This window comes from Aotus nancymaae, unplaced genomic scaffold (genome assembly GCF_030222135.1).
Source record: "Aotus nancymaae isolate 86718 unplaced genomic scaffold, 86718_ANA_hifiasm-v0.15.2.pri h1tg000108l, whole genome shotgun sequence".
In the NCBI taxonomy this organism is placed as follows: domain Eukaryota; kingdom Metazoa; phylum Chordata; class Mammalia; order Primates; family Aotidae; genus Aotus; species Aotus nancymaae.
In genome coordinates, this window is record NW_026988523.1 from 1,832,616 (window position 1) to 1,847,444 (window position 14,829).

The 14,829-nt window shown below is 41.3% G+C and overlaps 1 protein-coding gene and 1 pseudogene across 1 annotated transcript in view; one reads left to right on the forward strand and one right to left on the reverse strand.

Annotated features, from left to right (window-relative positions):
• XCL1 (X-C motif chemokine ligand 1) overlaps positions 1–14,829 on the forward strand; it is a 123,419-nt gene that overhangs the window by 14,389 nt on the left and 94,201 nt on the right. The gene's annotated exons all lie outside the window — the stretch shown is intronic.
• Positions 1,842–5,999, reverse strand: LOC105711537 (glutamyl-tRNA(Gln) amidotransferase subunit A, mitochondrial-like; annotated as a pseudogene).

Sequence of the window (14,829 nt, forward strand, 5' to 3'; positions counted from 1 at the left end):
TGACTCTCTGTCCAACTTCATTCATACTACTGAACCAATTCTCTGAAATCGTGAGCAGAGCTGATTACCAACTGAACCCTTCTGCACCAGCTACATGTCTGTGCCCCACACTACTCACACCTGAGTGGGCCACACTGGCCAGGTAGCTTCTGCTTAGAGCCTGGCACATACTAGATACTCAAGAAAAGAGTGTTAAGAGCACCGTGCTGGGTATTTCTTCTTTGCAATTTATTGGAGCGTTTTCTTCATGCATTTTTTTTCATGTGTCTCCCTTCCCGTGCTGCCAGAAGCATGCATGTGCCTCAAAGAGGATTAGGAAAAATATGTAGCTTTTTGATGCCCAGAGTAGGAATTATTTAAACAAACTGTTTTTTTTTTTTTTTTTTAATTTAATAGTTTTGTGATACCAGGCCTTGCAAATTAGAAAGGGCTTTTCAAAACTTCTTTGGCTTTTTAGTGTATTAAAAGCCAACTTAGTTGAACTAGGTCTTAGAAATTCTTCGGTAGCATAGCGGGACATTGTTTTCTGCAATTAACCTGAGCATAAAGCTTTGTTGCCCTGAGAAGAAGGAAGACAAGTTGCAGAAAGTGCATTCCAGAGAGGAAAAGAAATGAAAATCTCTGCCTTGGGCCCTGACGAAATTTGGGAAGGAGAGGAGACGTGGGCTGGGGAGAATCTTGCATCATGGTTCTACCTGGTAGATGTGGGAAAGCCAGAGGCAGAGGACATTTTCATTTTCCTATTTTCCTTTTGGGACTCTGGGAGGAAACTGCCTTGGAAGATAGTCCTTGTGTCGTATGGAACAGTCATGTTGGAGCGGAGCAAAGCAAATGGGGAGCTGTGGTTTGGCAGAGGGAGAACGTGAGCTCAGCTTCTAGAGGTCTTCTCCAGCTCTCAGGTGGAATGAGAAGAACCCAGATATTTCTTCCTACCCTACTGGGTGACATGAAAAGCAGCCGATTACGCGGTGGGCCAGCGACCCTGTAGTGAGGGCTGTTTGGCAGACCAACTGCACTAGGGATCACATGACCTTCCAGACCCCACATCCCAGAGGGCCCCAGAGGCCATGCAGTGCCAGTGAGAGCTGATGTGGGGCCAAGTCAGCCAGCAGGGCCACTAGGCTCTCAGCAAATAAGAAGAGGTCAGCGACGAGCCTGAGTTGCTGCTGACTTCGGCTGTGGGCATTGGCAAGAAGAGAACTGACCAGGTGGACAAGAGCCACCTTCAGGGGGCGCATGAGAATGTGAAGAGAGGCACCAAGACCCACATGCAGATTGGAGACCTCGCCACCCATCACCGTAATCTCCCACATACGGCCACATATCCTCTTAAGTGGGTGGTACGGGAAGGGCATGCACTCAGAAAAACCAGAAATAGACCTGCAGAAAACTTTTACAGTGGAAAGGAGGGCTATTTTAAACCAAAGTGAATAATAAAGAACTAACCGGCAAGTTTAAGTTTTTACTGTTTTCCAGCTACCCATTTTGTTGACTGCGTTGCTGGTCTAGGGGTGAGGTCAGTATAGCCCCAGCTGCACGGGAGATCTGATGGGGTGTCACTCATCGTATGAGTCCTCAGCATCTTGCAGTCTTTCTGTCTAGTTCCTGAAAACCAGAATGGCTTCACTCCAGGGGTACCACTGTCTGGAAGTGGCATAATTAGCAGCTTTTCTTCTGAATGCCATTCTAAATGGAACTAACAGTTTATTTGAATCACATACCTTCCTCCTTGCTGCTTCGACTATTGGTGTTGTATTTTTTCCTTTGCTGTGTAAAGGAAAAGTTATGGAAAAAATTAACTTGGGATTCTAATATTTTTTTGCTTAATAAATGCCGATACATTATTTATTATTAATTATCACGGGAATTTAAAAAAGTGATTCTGTGGAATGATGGTATTAACAAGAAACCTAATTACAAGAATTGAGCAAGACCATTTGACTTTCTAGAGTATAGAAACTGTCAAAGTCATTTTAATTTGCGAGATATATTTACTGTTTTGGAGAGACAGAGGGTAACTTTTCATTTTCGGGGATTGACGAACAATATCCCTGAATTCTTGAAGTTGAATAACAGGAAACTGTACTTGCTTTTTGAACCATTTCGCTACCGTAAGAAGCTGCTGGTCACAAAATGCACATCCAGTAAACTGCAGTTCTACTGGCAACCCTTGGTTCGACAGTGCAACAGGGATACTCGCTGCTGGCAATTCGGCCATACTTAGAGCTTGTGTAAAAATGTCATTCTGGGCACTGTGTGTTCTGTTGTCTTCTTTGATGAACTCCGAGTATGGTACTGCCTCACTCAAGGTGGCGGGAGTTAGCGAGATATCTACTCCAGAGTTAAAAACGTTCACAAAGTCATTATGAGGTGAGACAAATGAGGTGTCTCATTTTCTGTGTTTTGATGAAATAATCTTGATGAAATACTTGATGAAGTAGTTTTCTTTTAATAAGAAAAAGTTTCCTGAAAGAATTCTTCCTTTCACCACTGCGTTGAGTCCTTCTTATCTGGTTGAAGCATACATGGCTTCAGTGGACACATCAATGTCACATCTGTGACCATATTGTAGCCCATCAAGTCTTGCCATTTTAATGCCACTTCTGATGTGCACAATACATGGTAGCAGGCAATCGAATAACTGGAGTGAGGAAGGGATTCTTCAATTATTTTGGCCCCCTCAGACTCAAAGAGGTCAGCAGCTTTGGACCAAAGAGACTGTACTTAACTTGATAATTCTGGTACAAGATATTCCTTCAGAATTCCTATACACAGTTTGCTCCCATCTGCCAAACTGGGAAGCATGAATGGTTTGATAGGGTCCTGTGCTGTGGTAGAATCACTGGGGTCACGTCCAGCCAGTGCACCCAACACAATTGCTGCATTATCCACACATCTGGTTAATATTCCTGGCACATCCATCAGATTCATCAGAGGAGTAAGACCATGATGGAAAACTAAGCTATAGCTTAGTCTGAAATCAACAAGCCCACGGTGGGCAGCAGGATTTCTGCTCCATTCTCTTGTATGTGACCCTGAAGCCGCATAGCATGCGAATGCTGACACGGCAGCTGCAATCCCACCTGAACTTCCTCCGGTTATCAGCCAGTCTGAATCTTCATTCTTGCTGTGGGGATTCTGTGTTTGGACCAGTGAAAAACCTCTGAATTATTAATAACGAGTCGCTAGTGATATTACATGGGTACAGCCATCTTTAATCGTCACTGTAGGATTCTAAAAATTTTAAAAGCCACCTAAAGAGTGTTCCCCGTTTGCAGCAGGGTTATAATTCAAAATGTCACTTACAAGTTGGTTAGTTGGAATTCAGAAGGGATATATCTACATAGAAATAAATGTACTTACTTGTGACTAGGCTCCTAGCCCAAGTATAACTCAAAATGCAGCTGAAATAGAGCACATTTGAAACAAATACTTAAAGATCGTACTGGTACAATGCCAAAGTTTTTTAAAAAAGAAATTAAACTAAACCATGTTTATTTTGAATGTTTAGTCTTTGAAGGAAAACACGTTGAATTAAAAAGGGATAAGAGGTGTGTGAAGCCCCTAAAGAGGATGTCTCCGTAACTTTCAGGATTTCACTGGCTCTTTATAAACCTGATTTTCACTTGAATGTCTACAGATTTCCCTTTTCTTGTTATCGCTGCTTCTCAGGCATCAATCTTATCTCTATCGACTATGAAAACAGATTTCACATTTTTGGGTGGGAGGGGAGACTGGGGAGAGTTCTGTTACGTTTCAGGCCTGGAATCACTTGAGATACATCAAGGGACAAAACAAAGTTTCTTTGTTCTGGAGATATTTACACAATAGACTAATAAAAGACAGATACATCGTAAAATATCAAGTAGTGATAAATGCTTTGAAGAAAAAAATTGGGATGAGAGATAAGATTTTTAGATCCACGAAGCAAGGCAAATCTCTCTAAAGGAGCTGCTGATGGAGTTCCTCAAAGAAGTAGGGAGTGAGAATGTGGCTCTGCGGGAGGAAGGGCATTCTAGGCAGAGAGAAGTGAAGCTTAAAGCCCTATGCACGGGCAGGTTCCAGGAACAGCAGAAGCCCCACGCACCAAGTTCAATCCCCTGAGCACACCCACTGCCAACCTCAGGTGGTTTGGTTGGTCTACAGCGAATGATAAACTTGGCTGATATTGGCGTGGTGATGACTTTCAGTTTTAACAGGGAGTGTCATATTTTGGTACTGCTACTGGGTACGTTGCAGTACCCAGGGTCCAGCCTGTGAAGACGCTCTTCCTGCCTCTTGACTTGCTCCATTCACTTTGTGTCGTGTCTAATGCATTGCATTTAAATCAGAACAGCTTGGTGGATCTCTATAGAATATTTTTTATTTAATGTTTATTGAGAACTGGCAGGGAGAGTGCTGCTTGACAGCACACAGGCCATGTCTATTTTCTTTCAACATCTACAACTTACAGAAAAAGGATAAATCACAGGCACATGGAAACTAAGCTGTTTTCCTTTTCTAATGTAAACAGACCTTTTCATCTACTTTCTCTCTTTTTGAACAGACAGATCTGTAAGTGACACGGATGAGTGATGGCAACAGTTGGCTCCCTAGGTGGTCTGATGGTGACAGTGACTCTGGTGGCACCTTGTGATAATTTGGACACTGTTTCCCAGTTTGTGGACATCCTCCTTTCTCCCTCCTTCAGCTTGACCATTTCATTGTGATTATCACTTCCGGAGAGGGATAAACCAAGGAAGGGAGGCGGACAGCAAATGAGCCAATTTTGCTGCAAGTTGGTCATTCCAAAAACCATGTGCAACGAGAGGGAGAGGCTGACGTTAATGACCAGGATGATTGGAGATTATTTATGGCACAGTGCTTCCCATTAAATTAGGCTGAAGAATTCTCTTTTTAAATTAGCGCAGAGGGCCTTGTATGTGTATCTATCGGAACAACAGTCCACTGAGGTGGGAGAAGAATGTAGTTTGTATCAATGCAGGAATGAGGACAATCTCATACACGTCTCCTCTCTTTTTATATAGTAGCCTCCAAAGTGGGGCGTGAGCGTTCCTTCTGTATGACAATTTACTGCAGCACAGGAGTAAAATATTAGAGTTTCTATTTCTATTTATTTATGTCTAAAATAAGAAAGAGACTGAGCTCTAAAAATTTACACTATATGGGTTGACAGTGACTTACATATAAAATTTATAAGTAAATATATTTTGGGGGCACATGCTGAAAAGTTTTTACTCACAGGGGTGGATAATCAAAAAACTTTGGAGACGATGATATAAATAATCACAAGGAGAAAATCCCCTTGGAATATTAGAAGTTTCTCCGAACCGGGCAGCATTCAAAACAGGAAAGATAGGTTCGTATAAGTAATTATTATAACAAAATTTAAAATCGTAACTCAGGAATTCTCATCACAGAGATATTACTGCATGTTACCTTAAAGCTCACGTCAAGACAAGATGTCAACACAGAAATTTAAACATGTCATGAAAAGGGCAAATAAAATTGACTCAAGTTGTGATTTGAATATGGAGAATGACAGAGAGTTTCTGAGACACACTGTGGGGAAGGTGCAGCAAAATGGTCCCTAAGGGAGAGGCCTTAGTCTCATGTGCAGGAGCCAGAGGTGTCTTGTGCAGGGGGCACTTGGTAAGTGGAGCATTGCTGTGCCATCCCTGCAATAGCACCAGTGACAGCCAGTCAGGACGGCCATGCAAGAGCTGAGCCCCCTTTTCCCCGGCTCTTTCTCTTGTCGACCTTTTCTTCTTACACTCCATTGAAAGGCACATTTGCCTTTACTTGTTGGGGTATCTTCCGAGAGGAGCTATGTACCTAAGAGATTAGACCAAATATATCATGAGATTTTTAACAGATTGAGAGCTCAATGAGAATATTAAAAAGTAGGCCAGACACAAAGGCTGATTTTTCTGTTACTGCCTTACTCCAAGACCATTCCATTCGGTTGAACTCTGCAAGTCAATGAACACGCGGCTCATCTCTCCGGCTGGAAAAGGGCTACAGTTTCATCTTTTGGACAATGCTTAAAAAAAAGTCTCACTCGCTGTTTTAAGCTTGAGTTCTCCTAAGTAAGAGAAGTAAGTCTTTGTTACAGATATTGAGGCTGGATGACACCTCCCCTTGGCCTGGTGTGGACTCCCTCTCTAGGAGACATTAACTGTTGCTGGGTTTGCTGACTCAGAGGTTCATATACTCTCTGGCTGTGGGTCATTCTCTCTTCTGCCCTTTGAAGGATTCTGAAGTTATTAAGGATCAGAGTGGGAAACTGCTGGGTAGTGTTCCATCAAGGCAACTACAGGAAGGTCTGAGCCAAAGGATGGTGGCCCAAGGCAAGGAGGGCAGGGGACCAGTGTACAGGGAGGACCCAGGGTCAGGGCTGGTGTCAAGGCCAAAGCCAGTTATTGTGCCCAGTCAGGTATTCCTCACTGATGTCTTTATACAAAGTGACATTGCAGGGGAAGCCAGCCAGCATTAGGATACAGGGAATTATGCCTCCTTTTCTGTCTTCTACTAGTTTGCTAGATCTTCATCTTTATTTTTGATGTTTTTCTAATCAAATCACTGGAGAGACTTTGAAATACACAAGGAGTATCTCTCTTTTCAAATTCCATCTGTTGCCATCAGCATGAGGACGGCTTTTTGCATATGGACAGTCTGTAAGACGTGGCATATATTGGTGACTTCCTTGTCCTTGCAAAGTCACAAGGATGTCACTGCCTGGATAGGTTTAGGAAACACAGCTCTGGCTTAATACCGGCTCTTCCTCACCATCTATTTGGGGATGTTTGATGACTTTTCAGTGTAGAATATAAACAGATGAAGATTTATCAAAGATGCCTTTGTTTAGCAACTGGCTAGCTATTTTATCATGGCTTTAAATTTAGCTTCTTACTAATGACTATGTGCATTTGGGAGAAAAGGCTGGCTTTGCAGATAAGAAAGCAGCTGTGTGTGTCTTGGTTAATGCCTTTATTATATCACCGTCTACAACCAAACTTCATTTTCATTAGCTACAGAAATGTTTGAAATCAAGCCTGTATTCAGGGCACAATTGAGCACTTCAAAGGATTCAAAGAAGTAGGGGCCACACTTGCTTTTCTTTTTGTTTTTCTTGGCTTAAAAACAATAAAAGTTCCTCCCCTCCCCTCCCCTCCCCTCCTCTTCCCTCCGTTCCCTTCCCTTCCCTTTTTCCTTTCCTTTCTTTTTCTTTCTTTCTTCTAAAAAACGGGATACATGTGCAGATGTGCAGGTTTGTTACATAGATACACGTGTGCCATGGTGGTTTGCGCACCTACTGACCCATCCTCTAAGTTCCCTCCCTTCATCACCACCCCTCAACAGGGCCTGGTGTGTGATGTTCCCCTCTCTGTGTCCACGTGTTCTCAATGTCCAACTCCCACTTATGAGTGAGAACATGTGTTTGGTTTTCTGTTCCTGTGTTAGTTTGCTGAGGATGATGCCTTTCAGCTTCATCTGTGTTCTTGCAAAGGACATGATCTCATTCCTTTTTATGACTGCATAGTATTCCGTGGTGTCTATGTACCACATTTTCTTTATCCAGTCTGTCATTGATGGGCATTTGGGTTGGTTCCATGTCTTTGCTATTGTGAATAGTGCTGCAGTGAACATACATGTGCATGTGTCTTCATAGGGGAATAATTTACATTCCTTTGGGTATATGACCAGTAATGGGATTGCTGAGTCAAATGGTATTTCTGGTTCTAGATCTTTGAGGAATTGCCACACTGTCTTCCACAATGAAGACAGTATGAAAATACTAATTTACCTTAGTATTTAAATGAATGAATTAAATGAAAAATGAACTAATTTATATTCCCACCAGCAGTGTAAAAGTGTTCCTATTTTTCTGCAGCCTCACCAGCATCTCTTGTTTCCTGACTTTTTATTAATCATCATTCTGACTGGCATAAGATTGTATCTCATTGTGGTTTTGATTTGCATTTCTCTAATGGTCAGTGGTGTTGAACTTTTCTTCATATGTTTATTGGACACATAAATGTCTTCTTTTGAGAAATGTCTATTCATATCCTTTGCCCACTTTTTGATGAGGTTGTTTGTTTTTTTCTTGTAAATATGTTTAAATTCCTAGTAGATTCTGGATATTAGACATTTGTCAGATGGGTAGATAGCAAAAATTTTCTCGCATTCTGTAGGTTGCCTGTTCACTCTGATGATAGTTTCTTTTTCTGTGCAGAAGCTCTTTAGTTTAATTAGATCCCATTTGCCAGTTTTGGCTTTTGTTGTAATTGCTTTTGGCATTTTTGTCATGAAGTCTTTGCCCATGCCTGTGTCCTGAATGATATTGCCTAGGTTTTCTTCTAGGGTTTTTATGGTTTTTGCATTTAAGTCTTTAATCCATCTTGAGTTGATTTTTGTATAAGGTGTAAGGAAGGGGTCCAGTTTCAGTTTTCTGCATATGGTTAGCCAGTTTTCCTGGCACCATTTACTGAATAGGAGATCATTTCCCTATTGCTTGTTTTAGTCAGGTCTGTCAAAGATCAGATGGTTGTAGATATATGGTGTTATTTCTGAGGTCTCTGTTTAGTTCCATTGGTCTATATGTCTGTTTGGTACCAGTACCATGTTGTTTTGCTTACTGTAGCCTTGCAGTGTAGTTTGAAGTTAGGTAATGTGATGCCTCCAGCTTTGTTCTTTTTGCTTAGGATTGTCTTGGCTATATGGCGTCTTCTTTGATTACATTTGAAATTTAAAATAGTTTTCTTTCTAATTCTGTGAAGAATGTGATGGAAATAACATTGAATCTATACATTACTTTGGGCAGTATGGCCAATTTCACAATATTGATTCTTCCTATCCATGAGGATGGAATGTTTTTCCATTTGTTTGTGTCCTCTTTTATTTCCTTGAGCAGTGGTTTGTAGTTCTCCTTGAAGAGGTCCTTCACATCCCTTGTTAGCTGTATTCCTAGTTTATTCTCTTTGTAGCAATTGTGAGTGGGAGTTCATCTATGATTGGCTCTCTGCTTGCCTATTGGTGTAAAGGAATGCCCGCGATTTTCGCACATTGATTTCATACCCTGAGACTTTGCTGAAGTTGCTTATTAGTTCAAGAAGTTTTGGACTTACCAGCTTAAAGAGGTTTTGGGCTGAGATTATAGGGTTTTCGAAGTATAATATCATGTCATCTGCAAACAGAGATGACTTGACTTCCTCTCTTCCTTTTTGAATATCCTTTATTTCTTTCTCTTGCCTGATTGCCCAGGCCAGAACTTCTAATACTATGTTGAATAGGAGTGGTTAGAGAGGACATCCTTGTCTTGTGCTGGTTTTTAAAGGGAATGCTTCCAGCTTTTTCCCATTCAATATGATATTGGCTGTGGGTTTGTTATAAATAGCTCATTATCTTGAGATATGTTCCATCACTACCTAGTTTATTGAGAGTCTTTAACATGAAGGAATGTTGAATTTTATCAAAGGCCTTTTCTGCATCTATTGAGATAATCATGTGTTTTTTGTCTTTGGTTCTGTTTATGTTATGGATCACATTTATTGATTTGCGTATGTTGAACCAGCCTTGCATCCCAGGGGTGAAGCCAACTTGATTCTGGTGGATAAGTTTTTTGATGTGCTGCTGGATTCTGTTTGCCAGTAGTTTAATGAGGATTTTCACACTGATGTTCATCAGGGATATTGGCCTGAAGTTTTCTCTTTTGTGTGTGTGTGTGTGTCTTCCTGGTTTTGGTATCAGGATGATGCTGGCTTCATAAAATAAGTTAGGGAGGAGTCCCTCCTTTTCAATTGTTTGGAACAGTTTCAGGAGGAATGTTAGCAGCTCCTCTTTGTATTTCTGGTAGAAATCAGCTGTGAATCTGACTGGTCCTGGGCTTTTTTTGCTTGGTAGGTTATTAATTACTTCCTCAGTTTGAGAGCTTGTTATTGGTCTATTCAGGGATTCAACTTCTTCCTGGTTTAGTCTTGGTAGGGTGTATGCATCCAGGAATTTATCAATTTCTTCTAGATTTTCTAGTTTATTTGCATAGAGATGTTTTTAGTATTCTCTAATAGTAGTTTGTATTTCTTTGGGGTCAGTGGTGATATCCTCTTTATCATTTTTTATTGTGTCTATTTGACTCTTCTCTCTCATTAGTTTAGCTAGCAGTTTATCTATTTTGTTAATTTTTTTTTTTTTAAAAAACAGCTCCTGAGATTCATTGATTTTTTTAATAGGGGTTTTCATGTCTCTATTTTCTTTAATTATTCTCTGATCTTAGTTATTTCTTGTCTTCTGATAGGTTTTGGATTAGTTTGCTCTTGCCTCTCTAGCTCTTTTAATTGTGATGTTAGGGTGTCAATTTGAGATCTTTCTAGCTTTCTGATGTAAGCATTTAGAAATTGCTATAAATTTCCCTCAACACTGTTTAGCTGTGTCCCAGTGATTCTGGTATGTTGCCTCTTTGTTCTCATTGGTCTTAAAGAACTTCTTGATTTCTGCCTTGATTTCATTATTTACCCAGGAGTCATTCAGGAGCAGGTTATTCAATTTCCATGAAATTCTGTGGTTTTGAGTGAGTTTCTTAATCCTGAATTCTAATTCTATTGCACTGTGGTCTGAGAGACTGTTTGTTATGATTTCAGTTGTTTTGCATTTGCTGAGGAGTGTTTTATTTCCAATTATGTGGTCGGTTTTAGAATAAGTGCCATGTAGCACTGAGAAGAATGTATATTCTGTTGATTTGGGGTAGAGTTCTATAGATGTTGACTAGATCCACTTGATCCAGAGCTGAGTTCAAGTCATGAATATCCTTATTAATTTTCTGTCTCGTCGATTTGTCTAATACTGACGGTAGGGTGTTAAAGTCTCCCACTATTATTGTGTAGGGGTCTAAGCCTCTTTGCAGGTCTTTAAGAACTTGTTTTATGAATCTATGTGCTCCTGTATTGGGTGTATATATATTCAGAATAGTTAGTTTTTCTTGTTGAATTGTTCACTTTACCTTTATGTAATGCCCTTCTTTGTCTTTTTTGATCTTTATTGGTTTAAATTCTGTTTTGGTGGAGACTAAGATTACAACCCCTGCTTTTTTTTTTTTTTTTTTCTTTTTTTGCTTTACATTTGCTTGGTAAATTTTCCTTTATCCCTTTATTTTGAGCCTGAATGTGTCTTTGCACATAACATGGGTCTCCTGCACACAGCATACTGATGGGTCTTGACTCCTTATCCAATTTGCCAGTCTGTGTCTTTTAATTGGGGCATTTAACCGATTTACATTTAAGGTTAGTATTGTTATATGTGAATTTAATCTTGTCATCACGATGCTATTTGGTTGTTTTGCACACTAGTTGATTCAGTTTCTTTGTAGTGTCATTGGTCTAAATGTAAGTGTTTGATTCCTACTAGACATTATCATTATTAAAAAAACAGATGATCTTGCAAGTGTATCTGTGAAATGCTGACCAACAGCACAAAGAAAAACCAGAATCGGAGGGAGGTGAAGGGTTGTTGGGAAAGGCTCCATAGAAGATTGCTGTGTTATTGATATTGTTAAGAGGAAGAAGACCATGTGCATCTTCATTCATTGCTCCATCTCACACAATGCTGCTTTTGCTAATGGACAGCTTGGATCCTGCTGTCCTTGAGAAATAAACTATATAAACTATGTCCAGTACTCCATGTACGTCCCCCCTGGGAGTTCATGAGATCCGCTTTTGTAAGAGTAGGAGGGGAGCCACTCAGGCCTGTTGTAAGCATCATGCTTAGTAGTAGAGAACAGAAGAGAGTTAGAGAAAGGGGTGGAAGTGTTCAGAGAACCTCAGGTCTCTGAGACAACTGCCCAAGGGCAGGGGAGGAGAAAGAGGGGCTCAGGGGAGACAGAGTGCAGTAGAGAGATGGCCTCTACCACCTTCTCACCAGACCACCAGCACCTTTGCTGTGTTCCTGAGCCAAGTGTCTTGCCTTCCCCTTCCTTTACCATCCTCCTATCCAGGAGGAATGGGAGAAAATTCTTGTTAAAAAACATCTGAGGATCACTTTAGATAGCCCATATGCAGGAGGTAGGTAGTCCAGCATTCCTCATGTCCTGCCGTTCTTTTTTCTTGTATTTTCATCCCCACATCCTTTCTTTTACCTCTTTATACTCAGTTTTCTCGCTCTTCTCTCTCAGGGTCAAGGATAAGGAAGGAGAAAGAAGAGAAAGAGGGAAACAGAGGGAAAGCAACATAGGTGTGGTTATATCTCGTTTCCCTCTTGGGTGCTGGGCTACTGGGAAAACTGGCACTTCCAGTGAATTTCTTCAGGGTCATGGAGACCGAACATGTTAATTAAGCGAGGTTGCCTTTTGAAAAAGCCACTTGGATCCATTTCTGTTGTGGTCTATATTGCTTATTTCTTTGGTGTACAAATCTGATGGGAGAAGATCCATCAAAAGAAAGGGAGGGAATAGAGGAGGAAAGAATGAGAGATGGGGTGCTCCTGACAGTGTGTCAACCACACCCTGGCTGCCTCAGGTACTGATCTGCACCCCTCCACTGCCTCCTCTGCCATCCAGCCCAGGGGACCCCCATGCATGCCACGCTTTTTTCAAGTCTGCCTCTGCTTTCTTTCCAGGAGCCTTCTTTCAACCACACAACTTAGAGTTATTTCCTTCTCCTGTATTACTTTATTCCATGTTGACTTTGTCCCACTGTAGCAGTGATCACACGGTAGTATAATTATCTTTTGGTTGCCTTTCCCTCTCAATAGGCCATGGTCTTGTTGGGTGGAGGAACTGTGCCTTTTTCTTGTTGCATGCATGTGCTGGACATGCTAGTGATATTTGTTAAATTTTACATGAGTGAATGAACCCTGCCATGTATAACCTGGCACTCATTTACCTTTTTCCCCATTTCCTGAAACCTAGTTCATTTCCCGTTTCACTAGCACCATCTTCTCTGGTGTCCAGTGTGAGAGTTGGCATAGAGTTCAGCTCGCACCTGCAGAGCCTTCCTCAGACTCCTTCTCAGAACAATTGCACAATTTGGTCACAATGAGTCAGTGTCTTTTCTTTTTTAATATTTTAAAATTTTATTTTACACTCATTGGTTCCATGTGCAGATTTGTTATATGGGTATTATATTACTCTGTGCTCATGCTGCTAATACAGACATACCTGAGACTGGGTAATTTATAAAGGAAAGAGGCTTAATTGACTCACAGGTCAGCATGACTAGGGAGACCTCAGGAAACACAATCATGGTGGAGAGGGAAGCAAACACATTCTTCTTCACACGGCAGCAGCAAGGAGAAGTGCCGAGCAAAGCGGGGAAAAGCCCCTTATAAAACCATCAGATCTCGTGAGAATTCACTCACTATCATGAAAACAGCATGGAGGTAACAGCCCCCATGATTCAATTACCTCCCACCAAGTCCCTCCCATGGCATGTGGGGATGGTGGGAAATACAATTCAAGATGAGATTTGGGTGGGGACACAGCTAAACCATAGCAGGCATAGTGTGTGATGCTGAGGTTTGAGGTATGATCAGTCCTGTCACCTAGGCAAGTGAGCCAGAACCCAGTAGCTAGTTTTTCAAACTTTATTCCCCTTCCCTCCCTGCTCTAGTCTCCAGTGTCTATTGTGCCCATCTTTATGTCCATGAGTGCCCAATGCTTAGCTCCCTCATACAAGTGAGAACATGCAGTGTTTGGTTTTCTGTCCCTGAGTTAATTCACTTAAGATAATGGCCTCTAGCCATATCCACGTTGCTGCAAAAGGCATGGCGCATTTAGTGCTGCAGTGAACATATGAGCGCATGTGTCCTTTTGGTAGAACTATGTATTTCCTTTTAGATGTATACCCAGTAATGCAATTGCTGGGTTGAATGGTTGTTATTTGAGGAATCTCCAAACTGCTTTCTACAGTGCATCAGTTGTTTTTTGACCTTTCATGTAATGACACCCATAGGCTCAAAGTAAAAGGTTAGAAAAAGATCTATCATGCAAATGAAAAACAGTAAAGAGCAGGGGTTGCTAGTCTTATATCAGATAAACAGACTTTAAACTAGGAACAGTGAAAAAGGACAAAAACGGGCATCACATAAGGATAAAGATTCCAATTCAACAAGAAGACTTAACTCTCCTAAATATATACACATCCAACATTGGAGCACCCAGACTCATAAAACAGCTACTTCTTGACCTATGAAAAGACTTAGACAGCTGCACAATAATAGTGGGGGACTTCAACACCCCACTGACGGTGGGGGCAGAAAACTAACAAAGAAATTCTGGGCTTAAGTTTGACACTTGACCAATTGGATATAATAGACATCTACAGAATACTTCATCTATCAACCATGGAATATGCATCCTTCTCATCCTCACACAGACACGAAACATATTGCAAGATCAACCACATGCTTGGCCATAAAGCAAGTCTCAATAAATTAAAAAAAAATCAAAATTAGCCTGGGTGTGGTGGCTCACGCCTGTAATCCCAGCACTTTGGGAGGCCGAGGCGGGTGGATCAGGAGGTCAAGAGATCGAGACCATCCTGGTCAACATGGTGAAACCCCGTCTCTAATAAAAATACAAAAAAAATTAGCTGGGCGTGGTGGCGCGTGCCTGTAATCCCAGCTACTCAGGAGGCTGAGGCAGGAGAATTGCCTGAACCCAGGAGGCAGAGGTTGCGGTGAGCCAAGATTGCGCCATTGCACTCCAGCCTGGGTAACAAGAGCGGAACTCCGTCTCAAAAAAAAAATCAAAATTATACCAAACGTACTCTGACCAGAGTGGAATAAAAGTAAAAATCAATACCAAGAAGATCTCTCAAACCATACAATTACATGAAAATT